Source organism: Ceratotherium simum, chromosome 22 (genome assembly GCF_057802395.1).
Source record: "Ceratotherium simum simum isolate JZ-2026a chromosome 22, ASM5780239v1, whole genome shotgun sequence".
NCBI lineage: Eukaryota > Metazoa > Chordata > Mammalia > Perissodactyla > Rhinocerotidae > Ceratotherium > Ceratotherium simum.
In genome coordinates, this window is record NC_141921.1 from 6,045,554 (window position 1) to 6,073,380 (window position 27,827).

The window sequence follows — 27,827 nt, forward strand, 5'->3', positions numbered from 1 at the left end:
CAGACGGTAAGAAATGTCAGTGATGGCAAAAGAGAAACAAATGTCCTCTGACAAATACCTCTGCTTCATTTTATTCCGTTTCATTCAGCTTGCAAAGCCATGTACTTTGAAAACTGTAGTTCCATTTGACAAACGTTTACTGTCTACTCTGTGCCAGGCAGGGTGCTCAGGCCTGAGGTTTTAAATGATTAAGTTCATGAGCCACAAGATGCTGAGCAAGGTACTTAACCCATCTGAGCCAATGGCGATACGATAGTACCTGCCGCACAGGGTGTTCGCAAGGCGAGCGCACGCTCAGCACAGAGTAAACACTCAACAAGTGGTATTGGTGGTATTACTCGATGTGAGAAATGAGGAAAGTGGTAAATATGCAGTGTTAGAGAGCCCTGGAGAGGGAACAATGAGTGGTCTCTGGAGAGAGCAGTGGAGGCGAGAGTAAGCTCTACTGAGTGGAGAGATGATATTTAGCTGGGCTGAGATGATACTGAGCTGTGGGACAAGTTCACCGGGGGAGAGGCACAAGGCAGCAGAGGGAAGAGCGTGTGTGAAATGATGCTGTTCCAGCCCTCTGCAAAGCGCCTTTACCATGTGCTTCTTTCCCCCGCTCTGTAGCCTGTGCAGATCTCTCTTGGGGCACTGCCAACCTGGCCTTGTGCGTATCTACTTCCAAGCCTGTCTTTCCCCTGGACCCTGATCTCCTGAGCCCTGGAACTATGTGGTCAGCCCTTAGCGCCGAGTCGTACACAAGGCCAGTTCTCCTTAGAGATTCGTTAGGTGAAGGAAAACCACAGAGGCCTAAAAGAGCCTGGACTACACGAGTAGTGGCAAAGAGTTCTGCACAGCTGGCATGTCGAGCAAATGCTGGGAAAGGCAGGGATCAAAGCTGGGAGTCTGCAGTGGTTAGGCTGTCAAGGACCCTGTGTGATGGGCTGGGGATTCCTCTGGGTGGCTCAGACTAGGGTGGTGGCAGTAAGAGGGATAAAATGCAGGAGTAGAAGGATCAGTCACTAGATGGATTAATGGGGGTAAGGGGTTAGAGGAAGAAGTCAGGGATGGCACTCTGCTGCATCCTGAACTGGCTTCCTGCTCTTGGATAATTTGCCATGTCTGCCAAGAGGTGACAAATATTCATTCAAACAGGGCCCCCAACATTCTGCTGTGGTTGATTGGTTCCCATCTTGACTCCCTGGCATGGAAGGTACTTGTACTAGTCAGGGTTCTCCAGAGAAACAGAACCAACAAGATGTGTGTGTGTATGTGTGTGTGTCTATATGTGTGTGTATATATATATATATATATATATATATAGAGAGAGAGAGAGAGAGAGAGAGAGAGAGAGAGAGAGAGGTTGTTTTAAGCAACTGGCTCACATGATTACAGAGGTGCAAGTCCAAAATCTGCAGGGTAGGCCAGTAGGCTAGAGACCCAGGCAAGAGTTGCAGTTCAAGTCCAAAAGCTGCTGGTAGAATTCCTTCTTGCTCAGGGGGAGGTCAGTCTTCGTTCTGTTCGGGCCTTCAACTTATTAGATGAAGCCCACTCACATTATGGAGGGCAATCTACTTTATTCAAAGTCCACCAATTCAAATGTTAATCTCATCCCAAAACACCCTCACAGAAACATTCAGAATAATGTTTGACCCGATATCTGGGCCCAGCCAAGCTGATGCATTAAATTAACCATCATGGTACTCTAAGAATTCAGCCACATTCCTGACATGGGCAGTCCCTCATCCACAGCAGAGCTTCTCTCTCTCTCTCTCTGTCTCTGTCTCCCAATCTGTTAATTATTTTCACACTCCCACAGGGTCACTTTGGGGAAAATTTCAGGGGACTGTCTCCAGCCCTGTTTTGCCCACATAAGCCAGGCCACCCCATCTATTGCTGTCCTCTCATCCCAGTGGCCAGGACATATCTGTAAGGAAGCAGTTTCCATTGTCCTATCTTCAAGTTCATTGATCCTTTCCTCTCCCTGCTCAAATCTGCCTTTAAATCCCTCTAGTGAATTTTTCATTTCAGTTATTGTACTTTTTAGTTCCAGAATTTCTTTATACGTTTTCTCTCTATTTATATTTCCATTTCATACATCATTTTCTTGACTTTCTCCACATCTTCCTTTAGTTGTTTGAGCATCTTTAATACAGTTGTTTAAAAGTCTTTGTCTGATATATTTGTCATTAGATCTTTTTCAGGAACAGTTTCTGCTGATTTTTTTTCCTTTCAATGGGCCATACTTTCCTGTTTCCTTGTATGCCTTGTGATTTTTGTTTGCAAACAGAACATTGGAATCTATAACGTGGTAACTCTGGAAATCAGATCCTCCCCTTCTCCAGGGTTTGCTGGTTTTTGTTATTGTTTTTGTTATTGTTTTTGGTTTTTTGATTGTTGTAGACTTTGTGCTAAGGATCAGCCTGTGGTATAATTAAAGGTCTTAGATCTTTTCTGAGCCTTTCCCTGGGCACATGTAGTCACTTTCTAATTTTTCCAAAATATGAAGTTGTTTTTGAATGTCTTAGTCTTTAATGTCTGTCTCCCAAAAGACAAAAAAGAGAAAAATGAAGCAAGAGAGAAGGGCACTAGCTCTTTAAGTCCCCTGGAAGTCACTTCAGCTGCATGAGTAGGGGCTTGCAACTATAGAGAGAGGGGATACAACAACGGTGGCCTGCCTCTTTGCATCTCTGTGATGAGAAGAAGCAATCAGCAATCAGAGCACAGATCCCCAATATTTGGAAGATGGGATCCTTTTTGCCCACTCTGGCTCCTGCAGGCTGTGTGCAAGCTGCTCCAGGAACACATGCAAAGCTGTCCGTCATGTGTCTAGGGGTGGGGGGTGGGCAGCTGCTACTGTGCTAAGGGCTGAAATTGACCAAAATTAACTGCAATTTACCATCCAAGCCTTCCCCTGGAAGTTGCAAGCCTTGAACAGACTCCAGAGTTCCAAACGGTTACATCAGACAGATTCTGCCACTGCACTTGTTGTCTAGGTGGGGAGACAGATTCCTGGTGCCTCCTACTGCACCATCTTCCCAGAACCCCCTCTTGTGTTGAGTCTTAAAGGATTGTTTGGTTCACTAGATGGACTGAGAAGAGAGGGCATTCCAGGTGGTGGGAATGCACGTGCAGAGACTCAGACAGGAAAGGGTACGAGTGTGCTGGGGAAATGACGAGAATTTCCAGATGGACGGGGCAGGGGAAACAGGAAGAAGAGGAGGGAAAGCAGAGAGAGATGGAGACGAGGAGAACAGTCTTTTGCATTTCTGGTAAATAAATTCTCGTGGCAGAATTCTTGCTGATGTGCAAATTCAAAATTTTATTCAAAACATAGAATATGCAGTGATCAACCAAAGGCCCTGCATTTGAAGTGTTAAGTAAATTTCATTTGTTCAGCTTGTCTAAACACAGCTGTAAAAAGAGCTAAACAGAGCTTGAAAAGGATGTTTTGAACTAAAAAGGGCGAAGTTAGAAGAATCTATTGCTGTTTTCAGGGAAACTGTCTTCTTCGTGCTTTGGTGCCTGCCACCTTGCAGAGTTAACAGAAGTGGAGGATCCTGTGGTCCCGGCATCTCAAGGGCACAACAGCCCCTCAGGAGCCTCCGCTGAGGCTTCTTCTCGCAGGTCTGCTGTCTTCCTCATCTCTGCTGCCTCCAACCTTTCTCCCCAGTAACCACCCAACAGCCTGTTCATCCACAATCGAAACAACCAAGAGAATCAAGGAATCCCACAGGGGGGATTGAGAGCAGTTTGCATTCAATTTTATGAGCAGTAAATACTAAGGAAACAAGCTCCTGTTGGACATTTAGTTCAACAGTAGCCCCCAGGGTGGGTGTAGCCCCACAGCCAGCATTATCCAACTTCTGCCCATTTTGTGTGGCACTCGACACATTTCACAACAATGTGGAATTATAACATGCCATCTGCATCTTAAAGAATCATGAAGGTCTGTTCAGTGAGGGGCATATTTGAGGGCATTCAGACTCTGACTGAGTCAACCAGGAAGTTCAATTAACTAGAAAATTCCATTTTCCAAAGAATTCAGAATAACCAAGAGTTCATCAGAATCTCCCTAAAAGTATGTCTTCTGGACTTACTCCCCTGAACTTAATCTAAGAACTTGGAGCTGCAGCAACACGCTTCACCTTGACTTAGAGGGCTATTAATTCTCTTGACAATAATTTATTTAGCATATACTATGTGCGAGGCACTGCACTGGTTGTAGTGGTTCAACTTCATAGGCAGTGGTCATAACCAAGGAGTAGGAGCCCACGTGCACTCAGTTGAGCAGAATGGAGAGATCACTATGGAAATAAACAAAGACCACCAAATGAGAACAGACAGGGGCTACTGACTCAGAGCTTGCTATAGCAAGGGAGTCAACCACCAACATCTGCATTCGATAGAGAGCTAAAGGCAGGCAGGGGAGCAGAAAAGCTTTATAGTGAAGAAGGAAGGGAGGGGTTCAGCGGTGCACTGATTGGAGGTTTTTGGTAAAGGGAAGCTGGAAACAGCTGACTAGAAGCAGCACATCTTTATGTGATTGGTTTGGGGAGCATATTTGGCTTTCTCTGGCTAGTCCTGAGTTGAAAGTGGGGGCAAAGAGTAGGAAAGCTGACAGTCATTGACCAAGTCCTGACTGTTCTGGGCTGATTACTGCAGACGTTGTGGTTTCGCTTCCCAAGCTGGTTGCATCAGAGGTGGTGGGTCAGAGTTCAGTTGTCATATATGGTCTGGCTGTTGTCTGTTTATATATTCAGTCTCTCAGTACACACACATCCCTGATGTTCATTTTCGTTTTCAGACTATTCGAGACATTTATCAAATGGGACACAGGTAGAGGCAGAACTGGGGTAGGAAGTGAAGAGAGGAATTCAGCACAGTGATGGGCAGACAGCAGACATTTAATAAGTCATGGTTCTAATACTGAGGCTGGGAGACAAGTCTAGGACTTCAGACTTTTAGTATAGCTCATCCTCAATTCCCTTCACTTCATTCCATTCATTCAACAAATATTTCCACTTGTTATTGTTGTGTTAAAGTTATCTTCTGTTTCTTCCATTAGTTCTTCCCCCAATAACCATCATCGGTTCTGACGTTTCAGCTTGGTCTCCCTCCCCACAGTTTCTGAATCTCCCTCCCCCCCGTTTCTGACTTCTCTTAAATGGGTTATAATGGGTTGAATGGTGGCCCTCTCAAAAAGATATGTCCACATCCTAATCCCTGGAATCTGTGAATGTGACCTTATTTGGTAAAAGGGTCTTCACAGAAGTAATTAAGGTAAGGATCTGGAGATGAAGAGATCATCCTCAATTATCTGGGTGGGCCCTAAATCCAATGACAAGTAACCTTAAAAAAGTGAGTCATGGGCCTGGCCCCGTGGCTTAGTGGTTAGGTGCGTGCGCTCCACTGCTAGCGGCCCGGGTTCGGTTCCCGGGCACGCACCAACACACCACTTGTCAGGCCATGCTGTGGTGGCATCCCACATAAAGTGGAGGGAGATGGGCACGGATGTTAGCTTGGGGCCAGTCTTCCTCAGCAAAAAAAAAGAGGAGGATCGGCATGGATGTTAGCTCAGGGCTGATCTTCCTCACAAAAAAAAAAAAAGTGAGTCAGAGGGAGACCACACAGAAGCAGAGGAGAAAGCAATGTGAAGACGGAGGCGGAGATTGGAGTGATGAAGCCAGAAACCAAGAAATGCCAAGGATTGCAGGCGGTCACCAGAAGCTTGGAGAGAGGCATGGAACAGATTCTCGCCTAGAGCCTCTGGAGGGAGCACCACCCTGCTGACACCTTGATTTAGGACTTCTGCCCTCCAGAACTGTGAGAGAATAAATTTCTGTTATTTAAGCCACCAAGTTTGTGGTAATTTATTACGGCAGCCACAGGAAACAAATAGTCACCCATAGGAAGAAACTACTTTTATTCAGGTCAAATAATTGTGTGATTTTGAATACTGTGTTTATATAAACACTGTTAAAACCACATAAAATTTTTTTCAAAAGAAACAAAAAAAAATACCCATGATCCTCACCAGGCATATTGATTATTTCTATTTCTTCACATTCTCTTCCTTTCATTATACTTACGAGTATTGAAAACGAGTATTTGCAATTCTCCATTCTCACACAGCTTTATAATGGAGACATGTGGCTTCATTGTCTTCACCATTATGTTCGTGGTTGTATTTCATAGAGCAGAACTGCAAGCATTAATTACTTCATCACTCCTCTATTGTTAGGTATCCAGGCTATTTCCAAACTTTTTGTTACAGATGACGTTGCAAAGAAAGATAATAGCAATAACAACCACCATTTGCAGTGGGCCTCTGATGCCCCAAGTTCAGACACTTCGCCTCGCATGGTTTTATCTAAGCCTCTCAATCAATAATTCTTCAAAGCAAGAAAGAGTTTGTTTGAGGGGGAAGATGGGTGTTACAGATGAGGAACATGGGGCTTGGAGAGGTAACTCAACATGCCCAACAGCCCGTAAAGCTAGGAAGCAGGGCAGCCTGGATTGCAATTACGCCTGACTCCAAAACCCACACTTTGTCATTGTCATACTGCCTCCCAAAAGCTAATGCAGATAAAACTTAGTTTGCATCATATCTTCAAACTACTTTCCCAGGAGTGAGATGACAAGGTCAGGAGTTAATGCTTATCATGTCCTGAGAACGTACTGTCATGTCCCTGGGCTGGTTATTTTCCATTGCACCACCCACCTGCATCCACTCTCCATCCTTCTCTGCCCTGCTCTGTGACCCGGGAGGCCAAGCCCTGTGGACCCATCACCCAGGTGACTTGTCCTCCGGCTTCTGGTTGGGCAGGAGGAGAGAGTGGTTGGGTGCTTCTTACTCTGCCTCCACTGCTCGGCCTGCAGTTTGGACAGTGGCTGTGACCCTTCTCTGACCCATAGCTGCTGGCTTCAGTCCTCTCAGGCTCCAGTGGCGGTTCCTTCCTGCTCCTCCCCCTTCAGGCCTACAGGTGCGACTGGCTCCCCTGGTCCCAGAGACTTCACCATGCCAGGTGGATTCCCTTCACTCTGCCCACTCCTCCCTAAACACCCTCATTCTCTCCCTTGAGTTAACCTTTCGAGCACACCGTCTCCTTCCTGCAGAATGGTTGTGCTATTCACAAGTTTTCACGGCAGTGAATGATCCCATCAAGGCCTGAGATCTGGAAGGGCAAGAAAGAGTTGCTGGGCAGGAATGAGATTCCCTACGGAAATAGACTTTTCTGGGGCTTCCTGTCCAGTCCTCCAGCCGTGACTTCTGCGTGTAGGGTAGGCTCAGCTTCCCCATGGCGCTGGCATCTTTCCACAGGTGGATGCCTCATTTCAGTAGGGCCACCCTCTCCCAGGAATTGGGAATTGGGACCCAGAGATGGCTATTCTTCATGAGGGGGCTGAAGCCAAGGGGTCAGATACTGCTGGGTCTGGGACCAAGGGCCCACCATGGCATGTTGGAGGAAAATGATCTGGTGTGTACAGAAAGAGACAGAGGAGTGATGGAGATTCAGAAAGAGAAAAAGGCACGAGAGAGGAGATGGCTCTGGAGGGATGGAGAAGTAATCTGAACTCCTGACTTTTCAGTTCTTGGTTCTAGACCCTTGCGAAGCCCAGTGGCCTTCTGTCCAGGTTCTCTGAGGGAATCTCCGTTTTCTTCTCATAAATGCCCCTCTTTGTTTGAGCTAGTTTGAACATATTTCTGTGTAACCAAATTTTCTCTGGTGAAGACTCGTTTGCCACATGGCACGGCAGCTCACCTTGGCCTCGGGGGGAAGGCCCCATCCGAGGACCCCGTGACAGGTGAGCAGGCGTGGAGCCTGACCAGCTCCTGTTGCAGGAACCCTGTGGCGCTCACACCTAGAAGGTGCAGGGACCCCTGGACATCACGGTGCTCTCTGGTCTTGAGCGGTGGGTGCCTGTGCAGCAGCGTGCTCCAGCTTAGGCCTGCTGTCTGGGATGGGGAGGGAGAGGGAGGCTGGTTGTAACAAGGGCCCAGCAGTGGGTACCAAAGGCTACACACTGTGAGTACTCTTTTATCTGAAGGTCGTAATCAGTCAGGCACGCAAAGATGTTATTCACAAGGGTATTTATTCCAGCGCTGTATATAATAGCAAAAAATTAGAAACAAACCAACTTTCCACCTATCAGGGATTAGTTAACTAAATTGTAGAACAATTATGGAACAATTGTGGAATAGCCATATAATGTGCTATAAAACAGCCACCAAAAAAGGCCTTGGGGAAATTTGGTTATTCATATGAAAAGATGTTCAAAATATATTAAGTTAACAAGCAATATGTACAATAGCTAAAAGGTGGAAACAACCCAAGTGTCCATTGACAGATGAATAGATATGCAAAATGTGGTCTGTATGTATAATGGAATATTATTCAGCCTTAAAAAGGAAAGATATTCTGACACATACTACAATATGGATGAACCTTGAGGACATTATGCTGAGTGAAATAAACCAGTCACAAAACGACAAATATTATACGCTTCCACTTATATGAGGTATCTAGAGTAGTCAAATTCACAGAGACAGAAAGTAAAATGGTGGTTGCCAGGGGCTCGAGGGAGGAGGAAACAGAGAGTTAGTGTTTAAGGTACAGAGTTTCAGTTGGGAAAGATGAATGAAGAAGTTCTGGAGATGGATGGTGGTGATGGTTGTACAACAATGTGCATGTACTTAATGCCACTGAACCACACACTTGAAAATGATTAAAATGGTAAATTTTATGTTATGCATATTTTAGCACAAGGGAAAAAAGAAAAAAAAGCAATATGTGTGCTTCTGCAAAAAAATATTTAGACATAGAAAAACGTTTGGGAGTATGAACTAAAAAACTCTTTTTGGGTGTTAGACTATGGAATATTTTTATTTATGTTTTTCTTACTCTTCAGCAATGAACATGTATTACTTGCAGCATTTTCTTTTTTAATTGAAAAAGGAAGGAGACAGGTAGGATAGGCACAAGCTGACCTGGCCTGTCCGCGGGTGGGCAGTGGTGCAGGGTAGGGTGCGCCCCCACCTGCGTGGGTCACACAGTTGTGTTCGTTACGGGGCAGACACCGATTATCCCTGGTCGGCTCCCCACTGCCTGGGTGTAGAGCACAGACCCACGCTTCCACCCTTTACACGTGTGGACCTCCACGCAGACACAAGTCCACGGAGAACCACAGGTGCTGGGAAGAGTCTCCAGATCGCTCATGAATCTCATCGCCGCCTTACACTTTTCTATGCTTTGGCTCATATGGTACCTCATCTCACCCTTCTTCACTGCCCATCAATAAGACTTAGCTCAGCTGACTCCTCCTCCAGGAAGCCCTCCCTGACCCACCAGGCCGTTTGCAGCTCCTTCTTACCCCGTATTCTCCAGAGTTCCCTCTGTGTAGCACATGACACACAGACCGTGAGCTCCTTGAGGCAGTGTCACACCTCTGCAGCTCTGCCTTCTCTGTGCCCAGCCCAGTGCCCAGCCCGGGTAGGCGCTTGGGTTAGCTGAGCTGAACAGAACCCATCCCTCACCTGCGATGAAGCTAGTTTCCTGGTGGAGGTCATCCAATGCTAGCAGCTGGGTGTACAGCTCCATTTCCAACTCCATTTTGAAAATGATGGCAAATAATCTCTATTTTCCTAAAACAAAAGGGAGATGAATCATAAATCTAGATGGGTTTTTTTTGGTCTTGTTTCTTTATTTAGTCGTATAATGCTTAGAGCAGAAAGGTGCTGATGGAGGCTGTGCTCCTGCAGGGAAGTGAAGTTGTGGTATTGAGGAGGCACACGAGCCTGAGAGTCAGAAGACCTGTGGGGTGAAGGGTGGGGCTGGGTAGGGGCAATCCTAAGAGAGTGACTTCACTTCTCTGCGACTCAAGTTCCTCATTAAATTGCAGTGATAATCCCTGAGCAGACTACTTTGTAGGATTATTGTGGGAGAAAATGAAATAATGGATAATGGAAAGAAGGAGGGAAGGGGGGAGGGAGGGAAGGAAGGGAAAGATTGACAGGTGGAAAGAGATAGGGAGGGAGGAAGGGAGGGGAGAAAAGGGGGATGAAGGATGGAAGAGAGGGAAGGAGGGAAGGAGGAAGGGATACAGACAATGCTAGGTGACCAGATTTTCAGAGAGCCAGCTCCAGGTCACAGCAATACCAGACCAAAAAAAAAAAAAAAATATATATATATATATATGTGTGTGTGTGTGTATACACACTCATATACATATATATAATTACTTTAACATAAAAACATTTTAAAAGTGTTTATTTGAAATTCAGTATTCTGCATTATTACTTTTCTGTCATATAAATGCTATTATTTTAACAAAACAACAATGGGACTAGTTAACAGTGGCACTTAATAGTAATTAATAGTAGGATTAATGAAACAGCTAATATGTGTGAGAAAAATATAACAATTTTTTATGTTTCTGTCCCTGATACAGCAATTTACTTAATTTTTCCCAGCTTTATTGAGATATAATTGACATATAACATTGTGTAAGTCTAAGGTGTGCGACGTGATGATGTGATACACGTGTAGATTGTGAAGTGTTTTCCACGATCAGGTTAGTTGACACACCCTTTACCTCATGTAATTACCATTTTGTTGTTGTTGTTCCGGTGACATTAAAGCTGTTGTACAGTGGCTGTCACAGCCACTTTCAAGTCCACAGTATGGTATTGTTAACTGTAGTCACCAGGCTGTGCTGTAGATCCCCAGAACTTAGTCGTCTTATAACTGGAAGTTTGGAGCCTTTGACCAACATCTCCCTGTTTCCCCCACACCCTCAGTCCCTGGTAACCACCATGCTATTCTCTGTTTCTATGAGTTCAACTTTTTTAGATTCCACTTATAAGTGAGATCATACAGTAGTTGTCTTTCTTTCTCTGTCTGACTTATTTCACTTAGCATAATGCCCTCAAAGTCCGTCTATGTGTGTGTGTGTGTGTGTGTGTGTGTATATATACACCTCACATCTTCTTTATCCATTCATCAATCCAAACACCTAGGTTGTTTCCATGTCTTGGCTATTGTGAATCATGCTGCAGTGAACATGGGGGTGCAGATATCTCTTCAACATAGAGATTTCATCTTCTTTGGATATGTTTAACTTTTTAAAACTCTCTCTTGGACATTTAAGTTGTGTTGGCTCTATTTTTCCCACCTGCCTCTGGAAGTCTGTAGTCCTGGACTCTCCAGGAGCCCTGGTAAGGGAAACAGAAGTCGAAATTAGTTCAATCAAACATGTTAAACTTCAGTATCTCTGCTGGATCCCAGTGAGCCTCTCCTAGCAACAGGGGAATATTTTAGCAGGAAATTCTTTCAAATTGCATTTTGTGTTGGGTTTTCATCGTAAAACGTTTCCAGACTCCAGGTCTTCCTGTCTCATGGACCCCGTTCCACCATTTAAAATCTAAACTTGATAAGATAATCACCATTCAAAACTTGCTTGATTCCATTTTCAGCCTTTATTGAAAATATCCCAAGTGGATCATTGATCATTTCTAAGGGGAAAAGTAACTTTCTTGGCTTTTGTCCACGGATATCCTGTATTTGAATTTTATTTGTCAGTGTTTCCCACCTGGACTTGGGCTACTCAAGAGCAGGAAACCCATAATATGCCCACATGGTAAGTCCTCATCTAATTAATTAACCAATTAACTTATTTACAGACACTGGGGGTACTGAAAGCTGATGATAATGGATAATGCCTCTATTGCTACATTCTTTCAATATTTCTTACACTTATGCTACAATGCCAGGCATTGTTCTAGATGCTGGAGATACAGTAGGCAACAAATATTACAAAATGTAACCCCACCTACTCCCCACCAAAAAACCTTACAAAATCTTACCAGAAGCTGGGGCCCATAGATTTGCCTATTTTAAAAAATAGAAGGGGGTCCGGCCTGGTGGCGTAGTGGTTAAATGTGTGTGCTCCGCTGCGGCAGCCGGGGTTCAGTTCCCCGGGCGCACACTGACGCACCACTTGTCAGGCCATCCTCTGGCGGTGTCCCACATAAATTGGAGGAAGATGGGTACAGATGTTAGCCCAGGGCCAGTCTTCCCCAGTGAAAAGAGGAGCATTGGCATGGATGTTAGCTCAGGGCTGATCTTCCTCACAAAATAAATAAATAAATAAAAAATAAAATAAAATAAAGCATTATAAAAAAATAAGAAGAAGAAGGGGAGGAAGGAGGGAAAGACTGTGCCAGAGAACAGTGGAATAAGTGTGGATTAGGACTCAGAAGGCTTGGGTTTATTTTGAGCTTTCTAGCTGTGTGCCTTGACCTTTCTCTGCCTCAATTTCCTCATCTGTAAAATAGGGATATTGAAAATATCGAACAAAATTGTTGTGAGGATTAAATTAATTAAGACGTGTAAAGTGCTTAGAATAATGCCTGGCACATTTTGAATACCCAATAAATGTTAGCTATTTATTGTTGTTGCTGATATTATCAGCCCTGAGTAGGTCACATGACATCTCAGCTTCAGTTTCTTCTCCCGTAAAATGGAGGTTAACATTACTATCTCCTCGCGGGTAAGGCTCAAGTGAGATGAAGTAGGTAAAAGCACTTTGTAAAGTGTACACTCGGGACCCACAGCCTTGAGCGCGAGCTGTTGAGGGAGCCCGGGGAGACGAGGGTGACGAGGTGGAGGGGCAGAGTCATGAGGACTGTAAGCGGGTCCACCAGCCAACACTTGGCGCCAGGACTGTGGTCATGCAGATGTTTCCAATGAAACCACAAATCCAGATTTTTATGTAAGCTCTCTAGTTTTCAAATGTTGGCAATTAAGTCAGATTTTTGTAAAGCACTTTGAGAGCCAATCACAATAAGGTGCAGCCTGCTGGTTTGTGACCTGTTATAAACTTTTACAATTATTACTTAATAAACCAGGAAGGGGAAACTGAAAACAGCTGATGCAACAACTCAAGTGAAAAGCCAAGAAATAACTACCATTAATTGGGTGCTATGTGTTGTGCACATTATAGCATTTGATTCTCCCAGGAGCCCCAAGAGATAGCGTCGGGGGAAGAGGGAGAATCCCCCTCTGCCCCTTTCTTTAAGGTTCTTATGGCTAGCCAAATAATCAACAAGACAGGTTAGCAGGAGAAAATAATACCAAGTTTAATAACATGTATACATGGGAGAAACTCAGAAATGAGCAACTCATCCCTCTGTCTAAGCTGCTTGCTTAAGTATTGCAGCTAAAGGCGAGGAGCGTGTTGGGGGTGGGTAGTGGCCTGGGACTTCAGAGGGCAGGAGGACAATTCTTTTCGGGGTCATCTATAGATAATGTGGTCAGGGAGAGACAGAGTTTTTGATAAAAGAGGCTTGGTGCCTTTGCTATTGTAGTCTCTATCCTACATTATCTTTACAGCCATTATGATAGAAGATCTGTTCCAGGAAGGAGCCACCATATCAAATTCTTTAGGCAGTTAGTGGGGAAGGTCAAATGTCCTTCAGAGAAAACAATCAAGGTAAAGAGATATATTTCAGGGTGGCCAAATTTTGATCTCCCACAATAGTCATTAGCATCCCTAGTCTACAGATGAAGAAACTGATGCCCAGAGATGCTGAAGGACGTAGAACTGGTGAGAGGCCAATGGGGCTGGACCCACATCTCTGTGGCTCCCAAACCCAATCTCTTCTCCCTCTGATGATGTGGCAGGATTGCAGCTCCATATCAGCTGAGCCCACAGGCCCCTCGACTTCCCTGCAGAATTAAAATGCCAAGGCGATGGGCAGAGGCACTGGGCCCAGCGTTCAAACTCGTTGCCCTGCCCTGCTCCACAATGGGGGAAACCTACATGAAGACCGTTCAAGTTAGCTGTGTTCCATCATTCAGCGCCTGAATTAGTCCTTACCTAAAAGAGGGTCTTGGGCATTAGGATATCTTTTCAGTGAGACTTCCGGATCCGGACTAGGCAGCCTAAAGAGAAAGGAGAGAGAGGACATCAGAGTCTCCAGATCAAAAGGGTCTCAGAACCAGTCCCAAAAGCAGTGTACAAAAATGCAGCAAGGTCTATATACTAACACACTTTATGCTAATAATGCAAACCATAAGTCTCTACGTTGCTGTGGTTTAGACCGGTGGCTCCCATCACCCTCAACCCAATGCTGGGTCCCACCCCTAAACAATTACACCAAAACCTGGGGATTTGATGGGCCTTCGGTAAGTTTGAAAAGCTTTCCGGGTGACTAAGAGTTGCTGATCTACTGTCTACTAAGAGCATGCAGCAAACACTGTATTCATCCAACAGCTGTTTGCTGAGCACCTAGTGTATGCCAGACACAATATTAGTGGTGGAAACAGAGTGGGCAATAGAAAAGTGTTGTCCTTACCGTAGTCTAGTGGGAGGAGGAAGAAAAGCAAGAAAACAAAATAACATCATTTCAGGTATAATAATAATTGTTATAAAGAAAAATAAAACAGGTTAAGGGGATAGAGAGTGATTGAGGAACAAGGTATTTTACTGAGTACTTATTTCTTTTTTTAAATTAAGATTTATTTTTGAGTAGGTAATATAGTCACATGTTAAAAAAATCAAAATGATAAAAAAGAGATACCCTGAGAAGTCTTGCCTCTGACCTTGTATATTCCATCTTCTGGCCCAGTGTGTCTCAAAATATGACCTCCTGATTGGCAACCTGGGAACTTGATAGAAATGCATAGTTTCGGGCTCCATCCTAGACCTACGGAATCAGAAGATCTGGGAGTGAGAGCCATAATCTGTGTTTTAACAAGCCCTCCCAGCGATGCCGATCCATGCTGACGTTTGAGAACCGCTGCTCTAGTGTAATAAATAAACATCTCTCTTCATTTCCTATGTGTCCTTCCGGTGTCTCTTTTGTAAATACCAGTAACACAAATATTCATTCTCGTTTTCTCCCTTCGTACACAATTACTATTCTGCACCTTAGTTTTATTACTTAATATATGCTAGAGATCTTTCCATTTAAGTACATAGTTTATTATTGTCTATACATTCCTATCACTTCGTTGTGTGGATGTACCATAGAATATTTAACAAACTCCCACTTAATGACTGGAGATTATTTCCATCTTTTGCTATCACTGTTTGCTATCACCACAGTTAATAACCTTGTACATGTGTCATTTCACATTTATACAGGTCAGAGGATGAATTCCTAGAAGTGGGATGTAGGATCAAAGGTAAATGAATTCGAAAATTTCCTAGATGATGTTTGCTGTTCGCAGAGGTCTTTGCTTTCCCATCTGCAGTGGATGAGAATGTTTTGTTTCACCACAAATTTACCAACAGAATGTGTTGGATTTTTGCCAATTCGTTAAGTAAAAAATTGTAGCCTACTGTAGTTTTAATCTATATTTCTCCTATTTCAAATGAAATTGACCATCTTTGAATATATTTAAGGGCTGTCTGTATTTAACTGTGACCTGCTCATCCGTGTCTTTTGACCATTTTTTTCTATAAGATTGAAGGTCTTTTCCTCATCTGCTTCTACAAGCTTTTTGTATATTCAGGGTATTAATCCTTTGTTACAAATCGTTTTTCCCAGCTTGTCACTTGCTTTTTGACTTTGCTTATGGAATGTTTTACTTTAACTTTTAATTTTTAAATGTGTTTTCTTCCTAAAATTTAGTTCTTGAAAATCTAAATTTAGTAACTCATCCAAAGTCAATTACAAGGCTCACCAGGGCCTGTTGGAAGCAAATGACCAAGCTCTGATGCAGGCAACTGATATGCAAAACAAAATGTTAGTTTTTTATCTACAATCTTTATATGCAAACATTCATATAGTATTTACTCTGTGTCAGGAACAAATAAAGTGGTTTACTTTTTTGAGCTGTATTTTTTTCCTACAATTTTTCATTGCAAATAGATATCACTGTATACAACTATATATAATGGATTAAATATTTTTCTATGGACGGGGCCAGGAATACAACATACATTCCATTGTATAACTTTTTTTTTTTTTTGCTGAGAAAGATTCACCCTGAGTTACATCTGTGCCAATCTTCCTCTATTTTGCATGTGGGTCACCAGCACAGCATGGCCATCAATGAGTGGTGTAGGTCTGCGCCCGGGAACCCAAACCGGGCCACCAAAGCGGAGTGCGCCAAACTTAACCACTAGGCCACAGGACCAGCCCCCAGTGTATAACTTTTTTAAGCCCACACAGAACAAATTATTGTGAGAACCAAGCACTGATCTACAAGTGGAATTCTGTAATGCAGCCCATTTGTAGGTTCATAAGTGGGCTGGTACTTTTTATGTCTGTACTCAGTGCTGAGCTCTGTGAAGACAGAGACCAGGTCCCCCACAGTGCTCACCAAATACTTCTGAGAACAACTTACTAATTGATCAGTCATGGGGAAGGTGGCCTAATTGAGTGCATCACGTCTTTAAGTGTCCACACCCATGCACATGCTGTTCTCTTGGTCTGGTGTCCTTCTGTGTACCTATTCTCTGAAGCCTGAGCCGTAGCCAGCTCCCTAGGGCAGGGCCCCAAGCTGGGGGCCTTGTCACTTCTGGATCACAGCCCTCTGCACTGTTGGTCCTGGGAGGGCCCACACTAGCAGACGAAAAGTAGACAATTGCTGGCTATGGCCAGTATGAGGACTGGACTTGGAGCCCAGAGTTCATCTCAATCTGAGCCAGCTCAACACCTTTTTTTTGTGTATGTGAGGAAGATCGGCCCTGAGCTAACATCTGCCAATCCTCCTCTTTTTGCTGAGGAAGACTGGCCCTGGGCTAACATCCGTGCCCATCTTCCTCTACTTTATATGGGACGCCACCACAGCATGGCTTGACAAGTGGTGCGTTGGCACGTGCCCAGGATCTGAACAGGCGAACCCCAGGCTGCCACAGCAGAGCGCACACACACAACCACTTGTGCCACCAGGCCGGCCCCACAACACCTTTGACTAGGAAGCCTCCATGACCACAAAACTCTCTATGAGCTCAAGATAATCTTTCTGTCTTTGAAGCTTCTAGAAGGAGACGAAGAAAAGGGAAAATAATATTTACATCTTCAAAACTATCCCCATTGGCAGCCTGAGAAAACTGAGGCCCAGAGAGAAAAGGGACTTGTTTATGGTCACATAATTAATAGAGAGCTGGTCTAGAATCATAACAATAATAATGACAGTAATGACTAACAATTATTGAAAGTTTACTACAGGCTGGAAATTGCTAACCTATTCTAAGAGTGTACCCGTTGGATATGATGTGGTAAAGTCGGTGCAGCCACAGGAGGAAAGAGAACAAGGCTTGAAAGGAAGAAGTTTATTACACTCACAGATCCCAAAGGGGGTCACTGCATGCCCCAGGCAGGGTCACGGGGAAAGCACCGGTGTCAGGCAGGAGACAGAAAGGAGCGAGGGAAAGTATAGGCCAGAGCCTCTATTGGGGTTTCTGCAGGAAAGACAAGGCAGGGCAGGGTTGACAGTTTGGATAATTCTGCTGGGCTTTGGGCTACATAGGTGGACTCTAGTTGTCTGGTGCCTGGCCCTAGGATGACTTAGGGCAGGGGAAAAATTGGCTTGGTGTGTGTGAGTTAGACAAGGAGGTGGTTAAGGGGTATAGACTCAGGATTGCCTGGTTTGCATATGAGAGGTGTGCTCCTGGGCAGGCTGTTATTATCTTTAGGTATTAGCTAGACCTGGGAGGGGCAGTCTCTTCCTGGGTCTGTAAAGCCCCAAATGCCAGAGCATCAAGAATACAAGAAAAGGGGCCAGCCCGGCGGTGTAGCAGTTAAGTTTGTGCACCCCCCTTTGGCGGCCTGGGGTTCGCGGGTTTGGATCTGGGGCGTGGCCGGACACACCACTTGTCAGGCCATGTTGTGGTGGCATCCCATATAAAGTAGAGGAAGATGAACACGGATGTTAGCCCAGGACCAATCTCCCTCAGCAAAAAGGGGAGGATTGGCAACGGATGTTAGCTCAGGGCTAATCCTCCTCACAAAAAAAAAAGAAAAAAAAGAATACATGAAAATATAGTTAATGTAATTGGCCCTGTGATGAATGGATGCCAAATAGACAAATACAGAATCTAAGAAAACACAGTTAGAATGAGTTTTTCATGTGTAATGCTATTTAATGCTCATAATTGTTCTCTGAACAACGAGCTATTATTAGCCCCACTGGTTACTGATGAGGAAACCGGGCTCCTGAGAGGTTAGGTGACTTGCTCACTGTCAGCCAGCTGGTAGGGAGGTGGAGCAGTATTTACACCCAGATTCGTGTCACTCCCGGGCCCACTGTGCCACCTTAATGTCCCCCTGTACCAAGTCCCAGGGCTCAGAAGGGAGTGGAAGGAAAGGTGGCCACACCTCCCTCCCCCACTTCCCCCCACTCTCCTGGGTGCTCCGTGTGGATTGAAAACTCTTCTCTACAGAAGCCAAGTTCTCTGGTTTCTCCTTCACACAGGAAGATAGGGAGGATGGGTCCAAATCCTGGCTCTGCTACTTACCAGCTGAGCGTCCATTGGAAAGTCCATTTATTTAGGCCTGAGGGTCCTTATTTGTAAAAAAATGATGATGAGATCTTCCTCATGGGGTTGTTGTATAGACTGGATGAAATCATGTATGCCAAGGACTCGCACAGAATAGGTGCTGAATAAGTGGGTTTTCTCTTGGTGTGTGGGTTGAGACCAAGGCCTTCATCCACGTTGGGGGAGGTTATTTCTCTGAGGGTGCAGATGTCTCCTCTCCTAGCCTGGGAAAGCTATTCAGCATCAACCAGGGAGGAGGAGGAGGCACCCTCTCCCTAGGTATCTGCGGGCTGACGTCTGGGTAGGGAGAAAGTCTCACTCGCATTTGCCTGACCAGTCTGACTGCTCAGAGTCTATTGCAATATCGCAGTATACGCCTTTCTGTTGAGTCCAGACAGGACTGCAGGAGAAGCTGGCCGTGGCATCTGTTTCCGTGCTGTACACTCCACATATGTGGACATACTGTACCTTAGAAAAGAAATCTAGAACCCAAAACATTTCACATTCCTTTAGTACATACATCTACTTCTATTTGCGTACTGAAGTTTCCGAGGTGTGTCTGGCTTTGAAAGGCAGGAACTTCTTTCTCTGTTATGTTTTTGCTTCCTTATACCAAACAACAGATGACTTGAGTAACTGTTAAAAATTGTTAGTGTTCTCTGGCATCCCAGGAAAAGATGCTGCCCACTCAGTTAGATTGTCCTTAGATTCGTGCAAGGATGGGAGCCCAGCTGGGAGGGAGAGGTGCTGTGCAAAGAGGCTAACCACGTTTTACGTAGTATTTATTACCTCCCCAGAGCAAGTCTTTCAAGTATCCAGTCCCTGGACTTTCTCCCGGAAAGATATCAATATCAGACAAATAGAATTTAAGGCAAAAAATATTGCTGGAGATGAAGGGGGTCACTACATAATGATAAAATGATCAAGTCACAAGGAAAACTTATATGAAACTTAATAACACAGCCCTAAAATATATAAATTACAAATCAAAAGGACAACAAGGAGAAAAAGACAAATCCACTACTATATTGGTAGAGCCTAACATGCCTCAACCGGTAACTGATGGAAGAAACACACCCAAAAAATGAGTATAGATATTGAAGATTTGGACTAATGCATTCTCAAGTTTGATTTAATGGATATATATGTATATATATAACACTGCACCCAGAATCTGCAGAATATGCCTTCTTTCCAAGCACATCTGGAACATTTACGAAAATTGAACATTTACTGGGTCATAAAGTAAATCTCTACAGACTTCAAAGGATTACTGTCATGTATCCTCATTCCCTGTCTGCAATAGGGTTATTGGAAATGAATAACAAGTTTTTTCAACAAGTGGTGCTAGAACAATTGGATATCCACATGCAAAAAGATGAATTTAGACCCTTAACTCATACCACACACAAAAATTAATTTGAAATGATCATAGACCAAAATTTAAGAGCTAAGACTATAAAACTTTTAGAAGAAAACATAGGAGAAAATCTTCTTCACGTTGGATTAGGCATAGAGTTCTTAGATATGACACTAAAAGCGTGACCCATAAAAGAAAAAATTGATGAATCAGACTTAATAAAAAAAATTTTGTACTTTAAAAGTCATTATTAAGAAAATGAAAAGATAAGCCATAGACTGGGAGAAAATATTTGCAAATCATAACTTGGATAAAGGGCTTGTATCCAGAATATATAAAACTTTTACAACTCAAGAAGAAGAAAACAACCCAATTTTTTGAATAGACAAAAGATTTGAATAGACATTTCACCAGAGAAGATATATGAATGGCTAACAAGCACATTAAGAGATGCGCAACATCATTAGTCATTAGGAAAATGCAAATTAAAAACACAAGGAGATGTCACTTCATGCCCACTAGGATGGCTAGAATCAAAAAGACAGACAACATTAACTGTGGGAAAGGATGTCAAGAAATTGGAATCCTCATACATTGCTGACAGGAATGTAAAATGGTATATTCCCTTTGGAAAACAGCTTGGCAGTTTCTTAAAAAGTTAAACATAAATTTATGTTTAACAACCTAATAATTCAGCTCAGAGATATCTACTCAAGATAAACAAAAACATGTGTCCACAGAAAGACTTGTCTATGAAAGTTCACAGCAATATTATTCAAAAAAGCCAAAAAGTGGAAACAATGCAAATGTCCATTAACTGGTGAGTGGTATTATAACAAAATGTGGTATATCCATACAACGTAATACTGTTCATCAATAAGAGGAATGAACTACTGACACTTGTTACAAACATGGATGGATTTCAAAAATATTATGCTAAGTGAAAGAAGTCAAATGAAAAAAAGAACACATATTGTATGATCCCGTTTATGTAAAATGTCCAGAAAAGGCAAATCTATGGAGACGGGAAGCAGATTGGTATTTGCCTGAGGATGGAGGTGGGAATGGGGATTGACTAAAAATGGGCATGAGGGGTCTTTTGGGGATGATGGAAATGTTCTAAAATTGGATCGTGGTGATGATTGCACTCAGTAAATTTACTAAAAACTTTGAATTGTATGCTTAAAATGGGTGAATCATATGGTATGTAAATAGAGCTTTTAAAAAAAATAACAAAAAGTTAAGTAGGAATACCCTATGCTGGGAAGTTAAGAAACATACATATAAAAAAACCAAAAAGCAAAAACCCTTTTAGCAAACTAAGAATAAAAGAGAACTTCCTTAATCTGATAAAGAGTATCTACAAAAAAACTCTATAACAATAACAATACTTAATGCTAAAATGTTGCAAGCATTTCTCTTTAAGATCAGGAACAACATAGTACCCCAAATTGTGATTTTTCATTCAACTTTGTGCTGGAGGTCTTAACCACGACAGTAAGGCAAAAAGAAAATATATATAGATATGTATATATATATAAAATGTGTAAGGATTGAAATGGAAGTAAAGCTATCGTTTGCTAATCATATACTTGTCTACAGAGAACATCTCCAAGTATAAGGGAATTTAGTAAGTCAACAGGATACAAAATCCAGGTACAAAAAATCAATTCTATTTCTATACATCAGAAACAGAAAATGCAATAAAACAGGATACAATGTACAATAACATCAAAAAGTATAAAGTATATAGAAATAGATTTTTAAAAAAGATGTTTGGGGCTGGCCCGGTGGCATAGTGGTTAAGTTGACGTGCTCTGCTTCGGTGGCCCGGGGTTCACGGGTTTGGGTTCCAGGCGCGGACCTACACGCCACTTGTCAAAGCCACGCTGTGGCAGCATCCCATATAAAGTAAAGGAAGATGGGCATGGATGTTAGCCCAGGGCCAATCTTCCTTAGCAAAAAAGATGAGGATTGGCAACAGATGTTAGTTAGCTCAGGGCTAATCTTTCTCAAAAAAAAAAAAAAGATGTTCAACACTTATGGAGAAAAATGATAAAACTATTGAAACAAGACCTAAATAAATGGAAAGATAGACCATGTTCATGAATTGGAAGAATCAATGTCTTTAAAGATATCAAATCTATCGAATTGATAAATAATTTCCATGCAATTACAATAAAAAAATCACAATTTTTTTTCTGGAACTTAAGTTTTTTTTCTAAAATTTTTGTGCATTTATTGAAAACATACATTCCTGAATAGGAAGAAAAAGAGACTTGCCTGGCAAAGTATCAAGAATTATCACAAACTTACAGTAATTAAGACAGAGTGGTATCGGGGCTAGCCCAGTGGTGCAGCAGTTAAGTTTGTGCCTTCCACTTGGGCGGCCCAGGGTTCACTGGTTCGGATCCTGGGTGCGGACCTGGTCATCACTCATTGGGCCGTGCTGAGGTGGCTTCCCACATAGAAGAACTAGAAGGACCTATAACTAGCATATACAACTATATACTGGGGCTTTGGGGAGAAAAAAGAAAAAAAAAAAGAGGAAGATTGGCAACAGTTGTTAGCTCAGGGCCAATCTTCCTCAAAAGAAAAAAAAAGACAGAATGGCATCAACAAAGGTATTACAGACTAAACATATACACAGAACTTGATTTCATTGCAGAGCAGGCATTTTAGTGTGAGGTGAAAGCATGTGGCACTGGGACAATTAGCTAACCTTACGGAAAACATGACTTTAGACTCTTAACGTTAGTCTTTAACCAGATTATTTAGACCTATATGAGAAAAGTAAAAGTACATAATTCTTAGAAATTTATGTGCAAGTGTAACTTTATCAGGGTGGGGAAGATTTTTAAAACAAGACACAGACAAATCATAAAGAAAAAGATTGATACATTCAATTACCTTAAAAGTTATAACTTCTGTTTATCTAAAGATATCACACATAAGCCATAAACTGGGAAACACATATAAATGATAAACAGTTAACATCCAAATTATATAAGGAAGATCTATGAATTGATAAGAAAAGAAAAACAACCCAATTAAAAATAGCCAAAAGAAATGAGCAGGAATTTCACTGAAGAGGAAACACAGATGGCTCACAGACACATTAAAATATATTTAATTTCAGTCTTCAGGGAAATGCAAATATACGTCATAATGTAATACTATTTCACACCTACCAGATTGGCAAGAACAAAAATTAATCAATACCAAATGTTGGTGAGCATGTGGAGCAATGGGAACTTTCATACATTGTGGATGAGTGTATCAGTTGGTAAAAGTAATTTGGAAAACAGGCGGCACGACCTAGTAAAGTTGAACATCTGCATAACCTATGACCTAGTAATTCTATTGCTACGTATGTAACCTAGAGACAGTCTTGCACACATGCACTTGTATTCAAGAACGTTTATAGCGGCATTGTTCATAATAGGCAAAAATTGGAAAAAGCACAAATGTCTATCAATAATCTATGATAAATAAACAATATTCATTCATATCAAGGAATGCTATACAGCAGGAAAAAACCCAAATTATTAATCCACTCAATGACATTGAATCTCAAAAGCATGATGTTGAGTGAAAAAAAATGAAATGTGATTCAATGTACATAAGTTCAAAAATAGGCAAAACTATATATATATTCAAACCTATAAAGAAAAGCAATAGAATGATAAAACATAAAATTTGGGAGAGTGGTTACTTTTGGGAGAAAAGAAAATTAAAACTCCTCTTTTAGGAGGCGGAGTCAAGATGGCGGCGTAGGCAGACTCTGAACTCACCTCCTCCCGTGGACACAGCCAATTTACAACTACTCGTGGAAAAATTACCCCTGAGACAGAACTGAAAACTGGATGAGAGGAACTCCTGCAACAACGGACAATCCTAACTGAGGTGGAAGAGGCAGAGGCTCCCTTCTGGAGAGGAAAAACGCCGCCTTCACAAGCCGCCAGCTTCACGGCCGCCGGGAGCGACCCACAGGTACGCAGCCTCCCTGGAGGCGCGGGGTCCTGAGCCGGGAGCGCCCCCGCTGTGGGCATTTTGTGGACCCAGCACAATCGACACCAGGGGCATAATATCTGACTTTGCCTGCTACTAAAGCATTGGGGAGCACCCCCAGAAAACCCGGTTCACAAAGAAACTAAAACCGGCTCTTAAAGGGCCCGCGCGCAAACTCACCCATTTCAGGAAGCATCCTAAAATCACCAGAAAGAAAGGTGCACAGTGCTTTGGTGACGAGAGACTCACCTAATAGGCCTTGAGTGCATCTCGGTGAGGGGTGAGACCTCTCCAGGGACTGGGACATTGGCGGCGGCCATTGTTGTGGCCTGGTGTGGGCGTGCTAACACAGACACCATTGGAGTTCTCCCTGAGACCTGCTAGCCCAGGGTCTGCTCCACCCGCTAGAGCACCGATTTAATCCAGCTCAGCCAGGGCAGGCAGCCCACCCTAGAGACTGGCCCCACCCAACAACAAGCCCTCAGGCAACTTGTGGGCCTGCATAGATTGGTGACTGGATTCTCTGCAGCCTGGCAACTGAGCCGACTTGAGCGGGGCAGGGTGTGCACAAGGAGCGGGTGGAGAGTGTGGGGCGGTGGCGGAGTGTGTGGGGCTCCTGCCGTGGAGAGACTGGGTCCGCTTGGGGAGGTCAGAGCGCGCACACAGGGCAGGACTGTGTTGGCTGTGTGTGTGGACCTGTGGGCGGCAGGGCTTCTCAGCCGCAGAAGACTTGTGCTTCTCAAAGACCCACATAGGAGGTTTGCTCCACCTTCCAAAACCTGAAACAATTGGGTGCTCCTGTGCCTGAGGCCAGCCCCACCCAGCTGAAATCCTCAGAGGGCTGACAAGAGACCTAATAGGCTAGAGGCTTACAGCAATTGTAAGGCCCTGAGCCTAACAACCTGCCACGGTGGGGGCCTACTCACTTAAAAGAAATACTGCAACACAAATGTGGTATTAGAACTTGCAGCCAACTGTGCTGGGGCTCCCCACACCTGATAAAGAGACTGAAGGGCCCACAACAACTACAAGCAGCTGAGCATTACAACAGCTGGCCAGGAGCATAACTCAGCCTCCCTGGGCGCCTACAGGGAGAGCAAACAGGCCACAGCAGAAGGATACACGTAGCCCACATAGGGGTCACCCCTGGAACATTGAGAACTGAGGGAAGTACACTGGAAGCCTCCTAAGGCATCACTTACATAAGGTCACCTATCCAAGAGCAGGAGATGTAGCTGACCTACCATTAGGTAGGCACAAGCACAGGGAAAGAGGCTGGGGTTTTGTCCTGTTCCCTTACTTGGAATGTATTCTTTTGCCTCTTCATTTAAAGAGAGAATCCTAAAAGCCGCAAGAGAATGTCAAGTTACGTACAAAGGAAACCCCATAAGGCTATCAGCTGACTTCTCAGCAGAAACCTTACTGGCTAGAAGAGAATGGCACGATATATTTAAAGTGCTAAAAGGAAAAAACTTACAGCTGAGAATACTCTACCCAGCAAGGTTATCATTCAAAATGGAAGGAGAGATCAAAATTTTCCCAGATAAGCAAAAATTAAAGGAGTTTGTCACCAAGAAACCAGTGCTACAAGAAATGTTAAAGGGACTGATTTAAGGGGAAAAGAAAAGACCACAAATAGGAAAAATTATCTATTTCCATGATTAGAACGTAATGGATACAAATGCACAACAAAGAGGTTAGATATGATATCAAAAACATGAGGGAGGAGGGGAGTTAAAGAGTACAGCTTTCAGACAGAGGTCAAACTAAAGTGACCATCAATTCTGTATAGAAGAAGAAAGGAACAGAGAAGGACTACTAAAACACTGAGAAAAAAAAAAAGTTAAAAAATGGCAGTAAGTACATACTTATCAATAGCTACTTTAAACGTCAATGGACTAAATGCTCCAATTAAAAGGCATAGGGTGGCTGACTGGATAAAAAAACAAGACCCATATATATGCTGCATACAAGAGACACACTTCAGACCTAAAGACACTCACAAACAAAGTGAAGGGATGGAAAAAAATACTCCATGCAAATGGCAATGAAAAGAAAGCTGGGGTAGCAGTACTCATATCAGACAAAATAGACTTTAAAACAAAAACTGTAAAATGAGACAAAGAAGGGCATTACATAATGATCAAGGGAACAATCCAACAAGAGGATATAACACTTGTAAATATCTACGCACCCAATGTAGGTGCACCTAAATATATAAAGCAATTATTAACAGACATAAAAACAGAAATAGACAGTAACACAATAATAGTAGGGGACTTTAACACTCCACTTACACCAATGGATAGATCATCCAAACAGAAGATCAATAAGGAAACATTGGCCTTAAACGACACACTACAACAGATGGACCTAGTAGATATATACAGAGCATTCCATCCAAAAACTGAAGAATACACGTTCTTTTCAAAGGCACATGGAACATTCTCCAGGATTGATCACATATTAGGCCACAAAACGAGTCTCCATAAATTTAAGAAGATTGAAATAATACCAAGCATCTTTTCTGACCACAACGGTATGAAACTAGAAATCAACTATAGGAAGAAAATCAGAAAAGCCACAAATACGTGGAGATTAGACAAAATGCTACTGAACAACGACTGGGTTAACGAAGAAATCAAAGAAGAAATCAAAAAATACCTGGAGACAAATGAAAATGAAAATACAACATGCCAGAATTTATGGGATACAGCAAAAGCAGTTCTAAGAGGGAAGTTTATAGCGATACAGGCCTATCTCAACAAACAAGAAAAATCTCAAATAAACAATCTAACAATGCACCTGAAGGAACTGGAAAAAGAAGAACAAACAAAGCCCAAAATCAGTAGAAGAAGGGAAATAATAAAAATCAGAGCAGAAATAAATGAAATAGAGACCAAAAAAGCAATAGAAAAAATTAATAAAAGCAAGAGCTGGTTCTTTGAAAAGATCAACAAAATTGACAAACCTTTAGCTAGACTCACCAAGAAAAAAAGAGAGAAGGCACAAATAAGTAAAATCAGAAATGAAAGAGGAGAGGTTACAACAGACACCTCAGAGATACAAAAGATTATAAGAGAAAAACTATATGCCAACCAGTTCGACAATCTGGAAGAAATGGATAAATTCTTAGAATCATACAACCTTCCAAAACTGGATCAAGAAGAAGTAGAGAATTTGAATAGACCAATCACCAGTAAGGAGATCGAAACAGTAATCACAAACCTCCCCCAAAATAAAAGTCCAGGACCAGACAGCTTCCCTGGTGAATTCTACCAAACATTCAAAGAAGACTTAATACCTATCCTTCTCAAACTCTTCCAAAAAATTGAGGAGGGGGGGAAGCTCCCTAACTCATTCTACGAAGCTGACATTACCCTGATACCAAAACCAGACAAGGACAACAAAAAAAAGAAAATTACAGGCCAATATCACTGATGAACATCGATGCAAAAATCCTCAATAAAATACTAGCAAATCGCATACAACAATACGTTAAAAAGATTATACACCATGATCAAGTGGGATTTATTCCAGGGATGCAGGGATGGTTTAACATTCGCAAATCAATCAATGTAATACACCACATTAATAAAATGAAGAATAAAAATCACATGATCATCTCAATAGGTGCAGAGAAAGCATTTGACAAGATACAGCATCCATTTATGATAAAAACTCTGAATAAAATGGGTATAGAAGGAAAGTACCTCAACATAATAAAGACCATATATGAGAAACCCACAGCTAATATCATCCTCAATGGTGAAAAACTGAAAGCCATCCCTCTAAGAACAGGAACCAGACAAGGATGCCCACTGTCACCGCTCCTATTTAACATAGTACTGGAAGTCCTAGCCAGAGCAATCAGGCAAGAGAAAGAAATAAAAGGGATCCAAATTGGAAAGGAAGAAGTGAAACTGTCACTATTTGCAGATGACATGATTTTATATATAGAAAACCCTAAAGAATC

The 27,827-nt window shown here is 42.7% G+C and overlaps 1 long non-coding RNA gene across 1 annotated transcript; it reads right to left on the bottom strand.

The window, feature by feature from the left end:
- Positions 1-13,360: 13,360 nt before the first annotated feature.
- On the bottom strand, positions 13,361-24,239 carry LOC147914042 (uncharacterized). Its single transcript, XR_015555710.1, has 3 exons — positions 24,101-24,239; positions 14,592-14,695; positions 13,361-13,931 (listed from the first exon to the last, which is right to left on the bottom strand). It is a non-coding gene; the product is annotated as an uncharacterized LOC147914042 (long non-coding RNA).
- Positions 24,240-27,827: the final 3,588 nt, after the last annotated feature.